Source organism: Tympanuchus pallidicinctus, unplaced genomic scaffold (genome assembly GCF_026119805.1).
Source record: "Tympanuchus pallidicinctus isolate F22 unplaced genomic scaffold, pur_lepc_1.0 scaffold164, whole genome shotgun sequence".
In the NCBI taxonomy this organism is placed as follows: Eukaryota; Metazoa; Chordata; class Aves; order Galliformes; family Phasianidae; genus Tympanuchus; species Tympanuchus pallidicinctus.
Window position 1 is genome coordinate 25,800 of NW_026294684.1, and position 17,104 is coordinate 42,903.

At 31.8% G+C, this 17,104-nt stretch overlaps 1 long non-coding RNA gene across 36 annotated transcripts in view; it reads right to left on the minus strand.

Moving 5' to 3' along the window:
* LOC128078250 (uncharacterized) overlaps positions 1-17,104 on the minus strand; it is a 57,858-nt gene that overhangs the window by 20,769 nt on the left and 19,985 nt on the right. For 25 of the 36 annotated variants that reach the window (XR_008205465.1, XR_008205466.1, XR_008205470.1 and 22 more), the window contains 3 exons: positions 15,746-15,786; positions 15,170-15,292; positions 4,841-4,922 (listed from right to left, as the gene is read on the minus strand). This is a non-coding gene — a long non-coding RNA (uncharacterized LOC128078250). Of the gene's footprint in view, positions 1-1,644; positions 1,727-3,038; positions 3,121-4,840; positions 4,923-15,169; positions 15,293-15,745; positions 15,787-17,104 lie in introns of all 36 variants that reach the window. The other 11 variants (XR_008205456.1, XR_008205464.1, XR_008205461.1 and 8 more) reach the window with 6 other exon arrangements.

Below are 17,104 nucleotides of genomic sequence, written 5' to 3' on the forward strand. Positions count from 1 at the left end.
AACCTGAAATATCGCTTATTTTCATAGAAATCCCTGTTTTTCACCTGAAATATCGCTTATTTTCATAGAAATCCCTGTTTTTCCCCTTAAATATCGCTTATTTTCATAGAAATCCCTGTTTTTCCTATTAAATATCGCTTATATTCACAAAAATCCCTGTTTTGAACCTGAAATATCACTTATTTTCCTAGAAATCCCTGTTTTTCCTGAAATATCGCTTATTTTCATAGAAATCCCTGTTTTTCCCCTTAAATATCGCTTATTTTCATAGAAATCCCTGTTTTTCCCCATAAATATCGATTATTTTCATAGAAATCCCTGTTTTTAACCTGAAATATCGCTTATTTTCATAGAAATCCCTCTTTTTCCCCTTAAATATCACTTATTTTCATAGAAATCCCTGTTTTTAACCTGAAATATCGCTTATTTTCATAGAAATCCCTGTTTTTCCCCTTAAATATCGCTTATTTTCCTAGAAAAACCTGTTTTTCCCCATAAATATCGCTTATTTTCCTAGAAATCCCTGTTTTTAACCTAAAATATCGCTTATTTTCATAGAAATCCCTGTTTTTCCCCTGAAATATCGCTTATTTTCACAGAAATCCCTGTTTTTCCCCTGAAATATCGCTTATTTTCATAGAAATCCCTGTTTTTAACCACTAAATATCACTTATTTTCATAGAAATCCCTGTTTTTAACCACTAAATATCGCTTATTTTCATAGAAATCCCTGTTTTTCCCCTTAAATATCGCTTATTTTCATAGAAATCCCTGTTTTTCCCCATAAATATCGATTATTTTCATAGAAATCCCTGTTTTTAACCTAAAATATCGCTTATTTTCATAGAAATCTTTGTTTTTCCCCTGAAATATCGATAATTCTCATACAAATCCCTGTTTTTCCCCGAAAATATCGCTTATTTCCCAAGTAATCCCTGTTTTTCACCTGAAATATCGCTTATTTTCATAGAAATCCCTGTTTTTCACCTTAAATATCGCTTATTTTCATAAAAATCCCAGTTGTTCAACAGAAATATCGCTTATTTTCCTAGAAATCCCTGTTTTTCCCCTGAAATATCGCTTATTTTCATAAAAATCCCTGTATTTAACCTGAAATATCGCTTATTTTCATAGAAATCCCTGCTTTTCCCCTGAAATATCGCTTATTTTCACAGAAATCCCTGTTTTCCACCTGAAATATCGCTTATTTTCATAGAAATCCCTGTTTTTCCCCTTAAATATCGCTTATTTTCATAGAAATCCCTGTTTTTCCCCTGAAATATCGCTTATTTCCATAGAAATCCCTGTTTTTCCCCTGAAATATCGCTTATTTTCATAGAAATCCCTATTTTTCCCCTGAAATATCGCTTATTTTAATAGAAATCCCTGTTTTTAAGCACTAAATATCGCTTATTTTCATAAAAATCCCTGTTTTTCCCCTTAAATATCGCTTATTTTCACAGAAATCCCTGTTTTTCCCCTGAAATATGGCTTATTTTCCCAGAAATCCCTGCTTTTCACCTGAAATATCGCTTATTTTCATAGAAATCCTTGTTTTTCCCCATAAATATTCCTTATTTTCATAGAAATCCCTGTTTTTCCCCTGAAATATCACTTATTTTCATAGAAATCCCTGTTTTTAACCTGAAATATCGCTTATTTTCCTAGAAATCCCTATTTTTAACCTGAAATATCGCTTATTTTCATAGAAATCCCTGTTTTTAACCTGAAATATCACTTATTTTCCTAGAAATCCCTGTTTTTAACCTGAAATATCGATTATTTTTCTAGAAATCCCTGTATTTCCCCGCAAATATCGCTTATTTTAATAGAAATCCCTGTTTTTCACCTGAAATATCGCTTATTTTCCTAGTAATCCCTGTTTTTCACCTGAAATATCACTTATTTTCCTAGAAATCCCTGTATTTCCCCGCAAATATCGCTTATTTTCATAGAAATCCCTGTTTTTCCCCTGAAATATCGCTTATTTTCATAGAAATCCCTGTTTTTCCCCTTAAATATCGCTTATTTTCATAGAAATCCCTGTTTTTCCCATTAAATATCGCTTATTTTCATAGAAATCCCTGTTTTTCCCCTGAAATATCGCTTATTTTCACAGAAATCCCTGTTTTTCCCCTGATATATCGCTTATTTTCATAGAAATCCCTGTTTTTCCCCTTAAATATCGCTTATTTTCATAGAAATCCCTGTTTTTCACGTTAAATATCGCTTATTTTCATAGAAATCCCTCTTTTTCCCCTTAAATATCTCTTGTTTTCATAGAAATCCCTGTTTTTCCCCTGATATATCGCTTATTTTCATAGAAATCCCTGTTTTTCCCCTGAAATATCACTTATTTTCATAGAAATCCCTGTTTTTCCCCTGAAATATCGCTTATTTCCCAAGTAATCCCTGTTTTTCACCTGAAATATCGCTTATTTTCATAGAAATCCCTGTTTTTCCCCTGAAATATCGTTTATTTTAATAGAAATCCCTGTTGTTCCCCATAAATATCGCTTATTTTCATAGAATTCCCTGTTTTTCCCCTGAAATATATCTTATTTTCATAGAAATCCCTGTTTTTCACCTGAAATATCACTTATTTTCATAGAAATCCCTGTTTTTCCCCTGAAATATCGCTTATTTTCATAGAAATCCCTGTTTTTCACATTAAATATCGCTTATTTTCATAGAAATCCCTGTTTTTCACCTGAAATATCGCTTATTTTCCTAGAAAAACCTGTTTTTCCCCATAAATATCGCTTATTTTCATAGAAATCCCTGTTTTTCCCCTGAAATATCGCTTATTTTCATAGAAATCCCTGTTTTTCCCCTTAAATATCGCTTATTTTCCTAGAAATCCCTGTTTTTATCCTAAAATATCGCTTATTTTCATAGAAATCCCTGTTTTTCCGCATAAATATCGATTATTTTCATAGAAATCCCTGTTTTTAACCTGAAATATCGCTTATTTTCATAGAAATCCCTCTTTTTCCCCTGAAATATCGCTTATTTTCACACAAATCCCTGTTTTTCACCTTAAATATCGCTTATTTTCATAGAAATCCCTGTTTTTCCCCATAAATATCTCTTATTTTCATAGAAATCCCTGTTTTTCCCCTGAAATATCGATTATTTTCATAGAAATCCCTGTTTTTCCCCTTAAATATCGCTTATTTTCATAGAAATCCCTTTTTTTCCCCTGAAATATCACTTATTTTCATAGAAATCCCTGTTTTTCCCCTGAAATATCGCTTATTTTCATAGAAATCCCTGTTGTTCAACAGAAATATCGCTTATTTTCCTAGAAAGCCGTTTTTCCCCTTAAATATCGCTTATTTTCATAAAAATCCCTGTTTTTCACCTGAAATATCGCTTATTTTCATAGAAATCCCTGTTTTTCCCCTGAAATATCGCTTATTTTAATAGAAATCCCTGTTTTTCCCCTGAAATATAGCTTATTTTCATAAAAATCCCTGTTTTTCCCCTGAAATATCGCTTATTTTCCTAGAAATCCCTGTTTTTAACCACTAAATATCGCTTATTTTCACAGAAATCCCTGTTTTTACCCTGAAATATGGCTTATTTTCCCAGAAATCCCTGCTTTTCACCTGAAATATCGCTTATTTTCATAGAAATCCCTGTTTATCCCCAAAAATATTCCTTATTTTCATAGAAATCCCTGTTTTTCCCCTGAAATATCGATTATTTTCATAGAAATCCCTGTTTTTAACCTGAAATATCGCTTATTTTCATAGAAATCCCTGTTTTTCCTATTAAATATCGCTTATATTCATAAAAATCCCTGTTTTTCCCCTTAAATATCGCTTATTTTCCAAGAAATCCCTGTTTTTCCTGAAATATCGCTTGTTTTCATAGAAATCCCTGTTTTTCACCTGAAATATCGCTTATTTTCATAGAAATCCCTGTTGTTCACCTGAAATATCGCTTGTTTTCATAGAAATCCCTGTTTTTCAACTGAAATATCGCTTATTTTCATAGAAATCCCTGTTTTTCACCTGAAATATCGCTTATTTTCATAGAAATCCCTGTTTTTCCCCTGAAATATCACTTATTTTCATAGAAATCCCTGTTTTTCACCTGAAATATCGCTTATTTTCATAAAAATCCCTGTTTTTCCCCTGAAATATCGCTTATTTTCATAGAAATCCCTGTTTTTCCCCTGAAATATCGCTTATTTTCATAGAAATCCCTTTTTTTCCCCTTAAATATCGCTTATTTTCATAAAAATCCCTGTTTTTCCCCTGAAATATCGCTTATTTTCATAGAAATCCCTGTTTTTCCCCTGAAATATCACTTATTTTCATAGAAATCCCTGTTTTTCACCTGAAATATCGCTTATTTTCATAGAAATCCCTGTTTTTAACCACTAAATATCGATTATTTTCCTAGAAATCCCTGTTATTCACCTGAAATATCGCTTATTTTCATAGAAATCCCTGTTTTTCCCCTGAAATATTGCTTATTTTCATAGAAATCATTGTTTTTCCCCTGAAATATCGCTTTTTTTCCAAGAAATCCCTGTTTTTAACCTTAAATATCACTTATTTTCATAGAAATCCCTGTTTTTCACCTGAAATATCGCTTATTTTCATAGAAATCCCTGTTTTTCCCCTTAAATATAACTTATTTTCATAGAAATCCCTGTTTTTCACCTGAAATATCGCTTATTTTCATAAAAATCCCTGTTTTTCACCTGAAATATCGCTTATTTTCATAGAAATCCCTGTTTTTCCCCTGAAATATCGCTTATATTCATAAAAATCCCTGTTTATCCCCTGAAATATCACTTATTTTCATAGAAATCCCTGTTTTTAACCTGAAATATCGCTTATTTTCACAGAAATCCCTGTTTTTAACCTTAAATATCGCTTATTTTCATAGAAATCCCTGTTTTTAACCTAAAATATCGCTTATTTTCATAGAAATCCCTGTTTTTCCCCTGTAATATCGATTATTTTCATAGAAATCCCTGTTTTTCCCCTGATATATCACTTATTTTCATAGAAATCCCTGTTTTTCCCCTGAAATATTCCTTATTTTCATAGAAATCCCTGTTTTTAACCTGAAATATCGGTTATTTTCCTAGTAATCCCTGTTTTTCCCCTGAAATATCGCTTATTTTCATAGAAATCCCTGTTTTTCCCCTTAAATATCGCTTATTTTCATAAAAATCCCAGATGTTCAACAGAAATATCGCTTATTTTCCTAGAAATCCCTGTTTTTCCCCTTAAATATCGCTTATTTTCATAGAAATCCCTGTTTTTCCCCTTAAATATCGCTTATTTTAATAGAAATTCCTGTTTTTCCCCATAAATATCGCTTATTTTCATAGAAATCCCTGTTTTTCACCTGAAATATCGCTTATTTTCATAAAAATCCCTGTTTTTCCCCTGAAATATCGCTTATTTTCATAGAAATCCCTGTTGTTCAACTGAAATATCGCTTATTTTCACAGAAATCCCTGTTTTTCACCTGAAATATCGCTTATTTTCATAGAAATCCCTCTTTTTCCCCTGAAATATCGCTTATTTTCACAGAAATCCCTGTTTTTAACCTGAAATATCGCTTATTTTCATAGAAATCCCTCTTTTTCCCCTGAAATATCGCTTATTTTCATAGAAATCCCTGTTTTTTTCCATAAATATCGCTTATTTTCATAGAAATCCCTGTTTTTCCCCTGAAATATCGCTTATTTTCATAGAAATCCCTGTTTTTCCCCTGAAATATCGCTTATTTTCATAGAAATCCTTGTTGTTCACCTGAAATATAGCTTATTTTCATAAAGTCCCTGTTTTTCACCTGAAATATCGCTTATTTTCCTAGAAAAACCTGTTTTTCCCCATAAATATCGCTTATTTTCATAGAAATCCCTGTTTTTCCCCTGAAATATCGCTTATTTTCATATAAATCCCTGTTTTTCCCCTTAAATATCGATTATTTTCATAGAAATCCCTGTTTTTCCCCTTAAATATCGCTTATTTTCATAGAAATCCCTTTTTTTCCCCTGAAATATCACTTATTTTCATAGAAATCCCTGTTGTTCAACAGAAATATCGCTTATTTTCCTAGAAAGCCCTGTTTTTCCCCTTAAATATCGCTTATTTTCATAGAAATCCCTGTTTTTCACCTGAAATATCGCTTATTTTCATAGAAATCCCTGTTTTTCCCCTGAAATATCGCTTATTTTAATAGAAATCCCTGTTTTTCCCCTGAAATATAGCTTATTTTCATAAAAATCCCTGTTTTTCCCCTGAAATATCGCTTATTTTCATAGAAATCCCTGTTTTTAACCACTAAATATCGCTTATTTTCACAGAAATCCCTGTTTTTCCCCTGAAATATGGCTTATTTTCCCAGAAATCCCTGCTTTTCACCTGAAATATCGCTTATTTTCATAGAAATCCCTGTTTATCCCCAAAAATATTCCTTATTTTCATAGAAATCCCTGTTTTTCCCCTGAAATATCGATTATTTTCATAGAAATCCCTGTTTTTAACCTGAAATATCGCTTATTTTCATAGAAATCCCTGTTTTTCCCCTGAAATATCACTTATTTTCATAGAAATCCCTGTTTTTCCCCTTAAATATCGCTGATTTTCATAGAAATCCCTGTTTTTCACCTGAAATATCGCTTATGTTAATAGAAATCCCTGTTTTTCCCCTGAAATATCGCTTATTTTCATAGAAATCCCTGTTTTTCACCTGAAATATCGCTTATTTTCCTAGAAAAACCTGTTTTTCCCCTGAAATATCGCTTATTTTCATAAAAATCCCTGTTGTTCAACTGAAATATCGCTTATTTTCATAGAAATCCCTGTTTTTCCCCTTAAATATCGCTTATTTTCATAGAAATCCCTGTTTTTCACCTGAAATATCTCTTATTTTCATAAAAATCCCTGTTTTTCACCTGAAATATCGCTTATTTTCATAGAAATCCCTGTTTTTCCTATTAAATATCGCTTATATTCATAAAAATCCCTGTTTTTCCCCTTAAATATCGCTTATTTTCCAAGAAATCCCTGTTTTTCCTGAAATATCGCTTGTTTTCATAGAAATCCCTGTTTTTCACCTGAAATATCGCTTATTTTCATAGAAATCCCTGTTGTTCACCTGAAATATCGCTTGTTTTCATAGAAATCCCTGTTTTTCAACTGAAATATCGCTTATTTTCATAGAAATCCCTGTTTTTCACCTGAAATATCGCTTATTTTCATAGAAATCCCTGTTTTTCCCCTGAAATATCACTTATTTTCATAGAAATCCCTGTTTTTCACCTGAAATATCGCTTATTTTCATAAAAATCCCTGTTTTTCCCCTGAAATATCGCTTATTTTCATAGAAATCCCTGTTTTTCCCCTGAAATATCGCTTATTTTCATAGAAATCCCTGTTTTTCCCCTTAAATATCGCTTATTTTCATAAAAATCCCTGTTTTTCCCCTGAAATATCGCTTATTTTCATAGAAATCCCTGTTTTTCCCCTGAAATATCACTTATTTTCATAGAAATCCCTGTTTTTCACCTGAAATATCGCTTATTTTCATAGAAATCCCTGTTTTTAACCACTAAATATCGATTATTTTCCTAGAAATCCCTGTTATTCACCTGAAATATCGCTTATTTTCATAGAAATCCCTGTTTTTCCCCTGAAATATTGCTTATTTTCATAGAAATCATTGTTTTTCCCCTGAAATATCGCTTTTTTTCCAAGAAATCCCTGTTTTTAACCTTAAATATCACTTATTTTCATAGAAATCCCTGTTTTTCACCTGAAATATCGCTTATTTTCATAGAATTCCCTGTTTTTCCCCTTAAATATAACTTATTTTCATAGAAATCCCTGTTTTTCACCTGAAATATCGCTTATTTTCATAGAAATCCCTGTTTTTCCCCTGAAATATCGCTTATATTCATAAAAATCCCTGTTTTTCCCCTGAAATATCACTTATTTTCATAGAAATCCCTGTTTTTTCCTGAAATATCGCTTATTTTCATAGAAATCCCTGTTTTTCCCCTGAAATATCGCTTATTTTCATAGAAATCCCTGTTTTTAACCTAAAATATCGCTTATTTTCATAGAAATCCCTGTTTTTCCCCTGTAATATCGATTATTTTCATAGAAATCCCTGTTTTTCCCCTGATATATCACTTATTTTCATAGAAATCCCTGTTTTTCCCCTGAAATATTCCTTATTTTCATAGAAATCCCTGTTTTTAACCTGAAATATCGCTTATTTTCCTAGTAATCCCTGTTTTTCCCCTGAAATATCGCTTATTTTCATAGAAATCCCTGTTTTTCCCCTTAAATATCGCTTATTTTCATAAAAATCCCAGATGTTCAACAGAAATATCGCTTATTTTCCTAGAAATCCCTGTTTTTCCCCTTAAATATCGCTTATTTTCATAGAAATCCCTGTTTTTCCCCTTAAATATCGCTTATTTTAATAGAAATTCCTGTTTTTCCCCATAAATATCGCTTATTTTCATAGAAATCCCTGTTTTTCACCTGAAATAACGCTTATTTTCATAAAAATCCCTGTTTTTCCCCTGAAATATCGCTTATTTTCATAGAAATCCCTGTTTTTCAACTGAAATATCGCTTATTTTCATAGAAATCCCTGTTGTTCAACTGAAATATCGCTTATTTTCACAGAAATCCCTGTTTTTCACCTGAAATATCGCTTATTTTCATAGAAATCCCTCTTTTTCCCCTGAAATATCGCTTATTTTCACAGAAATCCCTGTTTTTAACCTGAAATATCGCTTATTTTCATAGAAATCCCTCTTTTTCCCCTGAAATATCGCTTATTTTCATAGAAATCCCTGTTTTTCCCCATAAATATCGCTTATTTTCATAGAAATCCCTGTTTTTCCCCTGAAATATCGCTTATTTTCATAGAAATCCCTGTTTTTCCCCTGAAATATCGCTTATTTTCATAGAAATCCTTGTTGTTCACCTGAAATATAGCTTATTTTCATAAAGTCCCTGTTTTTCCCCTGACATATCACTTATTTTCATAGAAATCCCTGTTTTTCCCCTGAAATATCACTTATTTTCCTAGAAATCCCTGTTTTTCACCTGAAATATCGCTTATTTTCATAGAAATCCCTGTTTTTCCCCATAAATATCGCTTGTTTTCCTAGAAATCCCTGTTTTTCACCTGAAATATCGCTTATTTTCATAAAAATCCCTGTTTTTCCCCTGAAATATCGCTTATTTTCATAGAAATCCCTGTTTTTCAACTGAAATATCGCTTATTTTCATAGAAATCCCTGTTGTTCAACTGAAATATCGCTTATTTTCATAGAAATCCCTGTTTTTCCCCTTAAATATCGCTTATTTTCATAGAAATCCCTGTTTTTCCCCTGAAATATCGCTTTTTTTCCAAGAAATCCCTGTTTTTAACCTTAAATATCGCTTACTTTCATAGAAATCCCTGTTTTTCCCCTTAAATATCGCTTATTTTCATAGAAATCCCTGTTTTTCACCTGAAATATCGCTTATTTTCATAGAAATCCCTGTTTTTCCCCTGAAATATCACTTATTTTCATAGAAAGCCCTGTTTTTCACCTGAAATATCACTTATTTTCATAGAAATCCCTGCTTTTTCCTGAAATATCGCTTATTTTCATAGAAATCCCTGTTTTTCCCCTGAAATATCGCTTATTTTCATGGAAATCCCTGTTTTTCCCCTGAAATATCGCTTATTTTCATAGAAATCCCTGTTTTTAACCTAAAATATCGCTTATTTTCATAGAAATCCCTGTTTTTCCCCTGTAATATCGGTTATTTTCCAAGAAATCCCTGTTTTTCCCCTGAAATATCGCTTATTTTCATAGAAATCCCTGTTTTTCAACTGAAATATCGCTTATTTTCATAGAAATCCCTGTTTTTCCCCTTAAATATCGCTTATTTTAATAGAAATCCCTGTTGTTCAACTGAAATATCGCTTATTTTCATAGAAATCCCTGTTGTTCAACTGAAATATCGCTTATTTTCATAGAAATCCCTGTTTTTCCCCTTAAATATCGCTTATTTTCATAGAAATCCCTGTTTTTCCCCTGAAATATCGCTTTTTTTCCAAGAAATCCCTGTTTTTAACCTTAAATATCGCTTACTTTCATAGAAATCCCTGTTTTTCCCCTGAAATATCGCTTATTTTCATAGAAATCCCTGTTTTTCCCCTGAAATATCGCTTATTTTCATAGAAATCCCTGTTTTTCCCCTGAATTATCGCTTATTTTCATAGAAATCCCTGTTTTTCACCTGAAATATCGCTTATTTTCATAAAAATCCCTGTTTTTCACCTGAAATATCGCTTATTTTCATAGAAATCCCTGTTTTTCCCCTGAAATATCGCTTATATTCATAAAAATCCCTGTTTTTCACCTGAAATATCACTTATTTTCATAGAAATCCCTGTTTTTTCCTGAAATATCGCTTATTTTCATAGAAATCCCTGTTTTTCCCCTGAAATATCGCTTATTTTCATAGAAATCCCTGTTTTTCCCCTGAAATATCGCTTATTTTCATAGAAATCCCTGTTTTTAACCTAAAATATCGCTTATTTTCATAGAAATCCCTGTTTTTCCCCTGTAATATCGATTATTTTCATAGAAATCCCTGTTTTTCCCCTGAAATATCGCTTATTTTCCTAGTAATCCCTGTTTTTCAACTGAAATATCGCTTATTTTCATAGAAATCCCTGTTTTTCCCCATAAATATCGCTTATTTTCATAGAAATCCCTGTTTTTCCCCTGAAATATCGCTTATTTTCATAGAAATCCCTGTTGTTCACCTGAAATATCGCTTATTTTCATAGAAATCCCTGTTTTTCAACTGAAATATCACTTAATTTCATAGAAATCCCTGTTTTTCACCTGAAATATCGCTTATTTTCCTAGAAATCCCTGTTTTTCACCTGAAATATCGCTTATTTTCAGAGAAATCCCTGTTTTTCACCTGAAATATCGCTTATTTTCATAAAAATCCCTGTTTTTCCCCTGAGATATGGCTTATTTTCATAGAAATCCCTGTTTTTCCCCTGAAATATCGCTTATTTTCATAGAAATCCCTGTTTTTCCCCTGAAATATCGCTTTTTTTCCAAGAAATCCCTGTTTTTAACCTGAAATATCGCTTATTTTCATAGAAATCCCTGTTTTTCCCCTGAAATATGGCTTATTTTCATAGAAATCCCTGTTTTTCCCCATAAATATCGCTTATTTTCATAGAAATCCCTGTTTTTCAACTGAAATATCGCTTATTTTCATAGAAATCCCTGTTTTTCACCTGAAATATCGCTTATTTTCATAGAAATCCCTGTTTTTCCCCTGAAATATCACTTATTTTCATAGAAATCCCTGTTTTTCACCTGAAATATCGCTTATTTTCATAAAAATCCCTGTTTTTCCCCTGAAATATCGCTTATTTTCATAGAAATCCCTGTTTTTCCCCTGAAATATCGCTTATTTTCATAGAAATCCCTGTTTTTCCCCTTAAATATAGCTTATTTTCATAGAAATCCCTGTTTTTCCCCTGAAATATCGCTTATTTTCATAGAAATCCCTGTTTTTCCCCTGAAATATCACTTATTTTCATAGAAATCCCTGTTTTTCACCTGAAATATCGCTTATTTTCATAGAAATCCCTGTTTTTAACCACTAAATATCGATTATTTTCCTAGAAATCCCTGTTATTCACCTGAAATATCGCTTATTTTCCTAGAAATCCCTGTTTTTCCCCTGAAATATTGCTTATTTTCATAGAAATCCCTGTTTTTCCCCTGAAATATTGCTTTTTTTCCAAGAAATCCCTGTTTTTAACCTTAAATATCACTTATTTTCATAGAAATCCCTGTTTTTCACCTGAAATATCGCTTATTTTAATAGAAATCCCTGTTTTTACCCTTAAATATAACTTATTTTCATAGAAATCCCTGTTTTTCACCTGAAATATCGCTTATTTTCATAAAAATCCCTGTTTTTCACCTGAAATATCGCTTATTTTCATAGAAATCCCTGTTTTTCCCCTGAAATATCGCTTATATTCATAAAAATCCCTGTTTTTCCCCTGAAATATCACTTATTTTCATAGAAATCCCTGTTTTTTCCTGAAATATCGCTTATTTTCATAGAAATCCCTGTTTTTCCCCTGAAATATCGCTTATTTTCATAGAAATCCCTGTTTTTCCCCTGAAATATCGCTTATTTTCATAGAAATCCTTGTTGTTCACCTGAAATATAGCTTATTTTCATAAAGTCCCTGTTTGTCCCCTGACATATCACTTATTTTCATAGAAATCCCTGTTTTTCCCCTGAAATATCGCTTATTTTCATAGAAATCCCTGTTTTTCCCCTGAAATATCGCTTATTTTCATAGAAATCCCTGTTTTTCCCCTGAAATATCGCTTTTTTTCCAAGAAATCCCTGTTTTTAACCTTAAATATCGCTTACTTTCATAGAAATCCCTGTTTTTCCCCTGAAATATCGCTTATTTTCATAGAAATCCCTGTTTTTCCCCTGAAATATCGCTTATTTTCATAGAAATCCCTGTTTTTCCCCTTAAATATAACTTATTTTCATAGAAATCCCTGTTTTTCACCTGAAATATCGCTTATTTTCATAAAAATCCCTGTTTTTCACCTGAAATATCGCTTATTTTCATAGAAATCCCTGTTTTTCCCCTGAAATATCGCTTATATTCATAAAAATCCCTGTTTTTCACCTGAAATATCGCTTATTTTCATAGAAATCCCTGTTTTTTCCTGAAATATCGCTTATTTTCATAGAAATCCCTGTTTTTCCCCATAAATATCGCTTATTTTCATAGAAATCCCTGTTTTTCACCTTAAATATCGCTTATTTTCATAGAAATCCCTGTTTTTCCCCATAAATATCGCTTATTTTCATAGAAATCCCTGTTTTTCCCCTGTAATATCGATTATTTTCATAGAAATCCCTGTTTTTCCCCTGAAATATCGCTTATTTTCATAGAAATCCCTGTTTTTAACCTAAAATATCGCTTATTTTCATAGAAATCCCTGTTTTTCCCCTGTAATATCGCTTATTTTCATAGAAATCCCTGTTTTTCCCCTGAAATATCGCTTATTTTCATAGAAATCCCTGTTTTTCACCTGAAATATCGCTTATTTTCATAGAAATCCTTGTTTTTAACCCTTAAATATCGCTTATTTTCATAGAAATCCCTGTTTTTCCCCTTAAATATCACTTATTTTCATAGAAATCTTTGTTTTTCCCCTGAAATATCGCTTATTTTCAGAGAAATCCCTGTTTTTCCCCTGAAATATCGCTTATTTTCCTAGAAATCCCTGTTTTTCACCTGAAATATCGCTTATTTTCATAGAAATCCCTGTTTTCCCCTTAAATATTGCTTATTTTCATAGAAATCCCTGTTTTTCCCCTGAAATATCACTTATTTTCATAGAAATCCCTGTTTTTAAACCTTAAATATCAGTTATTTTCCAAGAAATCCCTGTTGTTCCCCATAAATATCGCTTATTTTCCTAGAAATCCCTGTTTTCCCCCTGAAATATCGCTTATTTTCATAGAAATCCCTGTTTTTCCCCTGAAATATCGCTTATTTTCATAGAAATCCCTGCTTTTAACCCTTAAATATCGCTTATTTTCATAGAAATCCCTGTTTTTAACCCTTAAATATCGCTTATTTTCATAGAAATCCCTGTTTTTAACTGAAATATCGCTTATTTTCATAGAAATCCCTGTTTTTCCCCTTAAATATCGCTTATTTTCATAGAAATCCCTGTTTTTCCCCATAAATATTGCTTATTTTCATAGAAATCCGTTTTTCCCCATAAATATCGCTTATTTTCATAGAAATCCCTGTTTTTCCCCTGTAATATCGCTTATTTTCATAGAAATCCCTGTTTTTCCCCTTAAATATCGCTTATTTTCATAGAAATCCCTGTTTTTCCCCTGAAATATCACTTATTTTCATAGAAATCCCTGTTTTTAAACCTTAAATATCAGTTATTTTCCTAGAAATCCCTGTTGTTCCCCATAAATATCGCTTATTTTCATAGAAATCCCTGTTTTTCCCCTGAAATATCGCTTATTTTCATAGAAATCCCTGTTTTTCCCCTGAAATATCGCTTATTTTCATAGAAATCCCTGCTTTTAACCCTTAAATATCGCTTATTTTCATAGAAATCCCTGTTTTTAACCCTTAAATATCGCTTATTTTCATAGAAATCCCTGTTTTTAACCTGAAATATCGCTTATTTTCATAGAAATCCCTGTTTTTCCCGTTAAATTTAGCTTATTTTCATAGAAATCCCTGTTTTTCCCCATAAATATCGCTTATTTTCATAGAAATCCCTGTTTTTCCCCTAAATATCGCTTATTTTCATAGAAATCCCTGTTTTTCCCCTGAAATATCGCTTATTTTCATAGAAATCCCTGTTTTTCCCCTGAAATATCGCTTATTTTCATAGAAATCCCTGTTTTTCCCCTGAAATATCGCTTATTTTCATAGAAATCCCTGTTTTTCCCCTGAAATATCGCTTATTTTCATAGAAATCCCTGTTTTTCCCCAAAAATATATAGCTTATTTTCATAGAAATCCCTGTTTTTAACCTGAAATATCGCTTATTTTCATAGAAATCCCTGTTTTTCCCCTGAAATATCGCTTATTTTCATAGAAATCCCTGTTTTTCCCCTGAAATATCGCTTATTTTCATAAAAATCCCTGTTTTTCCCCTGAAATATCGCTTATTTTCATAGAAATCCCTGTTTTTCACCTTAAATATCGCTTATTTTCAGAGAAATCCCTTTTTTTAACTTTAAATATCGCTTATTTTCATAAAAATCCCTGTTTTTCCCCTGAAATATCGCTTATTTTCATAGAAATCCCTGTTTTTCCCCTTAAATATCGCTTATTTTCATAGAAATCCCTATTTTTAACCTGAAATATCGCTTGTTTTCCTAGAAATCCCTGTTTTTCCCCTGAAATATCGCTTATTTTCATAGAAATCCCTGTTTTTCCCCTGAAATATCGCTTATTTTCATAGAAATCCCTGTTTTTAACCTGAAATATCGCTTATTTTCATAGAAATCCCTGTTTTTCCCCTGAAATATCGCTTATTTTCATAGAAATCCCTGCTTTGAACCTTAAATATCGCTTATTTTCATAGAAATCCCTGCTTTGAACCTTAAATATCGCTTATTTTCATAGAAATCCCTGTTTTTCCCCTTAAATATCGCTTATTTTCATAGAAATCCCTGTTTTTCCCCTGAAATATCGCTTATTTTCATAGAAATCCCTGTTTTTAACCTGAAATATCGCTTGTTTTCCTAGAAATCCCTGTTTTTCCCCTGAAATATCGCTTATTTTCATAGAAATCCCTGTTTTTCCCCTATAAATATCGCTTATTTTCATAGAAATCCCTGTTTTTCACCTGAAATATCGCTTATTTTCATAGAAATCCCTGTTTTTCCCCTGAAATATCGCTTATTTTCATAGAAATCCCTGTTTTTCCCCTTAAATATCGCTTATTTTCATAGAAATCCCTGTTTTTCCCCTTAAATATCGCTTATTTTCATAGAAATCCCTGTTTTTAACCCTTAAATATCGCATATTTTCATAGAAATCCCTGTTTTTCCCCTGAAATATCGCTTATTTTCATAGAAATCCCTGTTTTTCCCCTGAAATATCGCTTATTTTCATAGAAATCCCTGTTTTTAACCTTAAATATCACTTATTTTCATAGAAATCCCTGTTTTTCACCTGAAATATCGCTTATTTTAATAGAAATCCCTGTTTTTCCCCTTAAATATCGCTTATTTTCATAGAAATCCCTGTTTTTCACCTGAAATATCGCTTATTTTCATAGAAATCCCTGTTTTTCACCTGAAATATCGCTTATTTTCATAGAAATCCCTGTTTTTCCCCTGAAATATCGCTTATTTTCATAGAAATCCCTGTTTTTCCCCTGAAATATCGCTTATTTTCATAGAAATCCCTGTTTTTTCCTGAAATATCGCTTATTTTCATAGAAATCCCTGTTTTTCCCCTGAAATATCGCTTATTTTCATAGAAATCCCTGTTTTTCCCCTGAAATATCGCTTATTTTCATAGAAATCCCTTGTTTTTCACCTGAAATATCGCTTATTTTCATAGAAATCCCTGTTTTTCCCCTGAAATATCGCTTATTTTCATAGAAATCCCTGTTTTTCCCCTGAAATATCGCTTATTTTCATAGAAATCCCTGTTTTTCCCCATAAATATCGCTTATTTTCATAGAAATCCCTGTTTTTCACCTTAAATATCGCTTATTTTCATAGAAATCCCTGTTTTTCCCCATAAATATCGCTTATTTTCATAGAAATCCCTGTTTTTCCCCTGAAATATCGCTTATTTTCATAGAAATCCCTGTTTTTCCCCTGAAATATCGCTTATTTTCATAGAAATCCCTGTTTTTCACCTGAAATATCGCTTATTTTCATAGAAATCCCTGTTTTTCACCTGAAATATCGCTTATTTTCATAGAAATCCCTGTTTTTCCCCTGAAATATCGCTTATTTTCATAGAAATCCCTGTTTTTCCCCTGAAATATCGCTTATTTTCATAGAAATCCCTGTTTTTCCCCTGAAATATCGCTTATTTTCATAGAAATCCCTGTTTTTAACCTGAAATATCGCTTATTTTCATAGAAATCCCTGTTTTTCCCCTGAAATATCGCTTATTTTCATAGAAATCCCTGTTTTTCCCCTGAAATATCGCTTATTTTCATAGAAATCCCTGTTTTTCCCCTGAAATATCGCTTATTTTCATAGAAATCCCTGTTTTTCACCTGAAATATCGCTTATTTTCATAGAAATCCCTGTTTTTCCCCTGAAATATCGCTTATTTTCATAGAAATCCCTGTTTTTCCCCTGAAATATCGCTTATTTTCATAGAAATCCCTGTTTTTCCCCTGAAATATCGCTTATTTTCATAGAAATCCCTGTTTTTCCCCTGAAATATCGCTTATTTTCATAGAAATCCCTGTTTTTCCCCTGAAATATCGCTTATTTTCATAGAAATCCCTGTTTTTCCCCTGAAA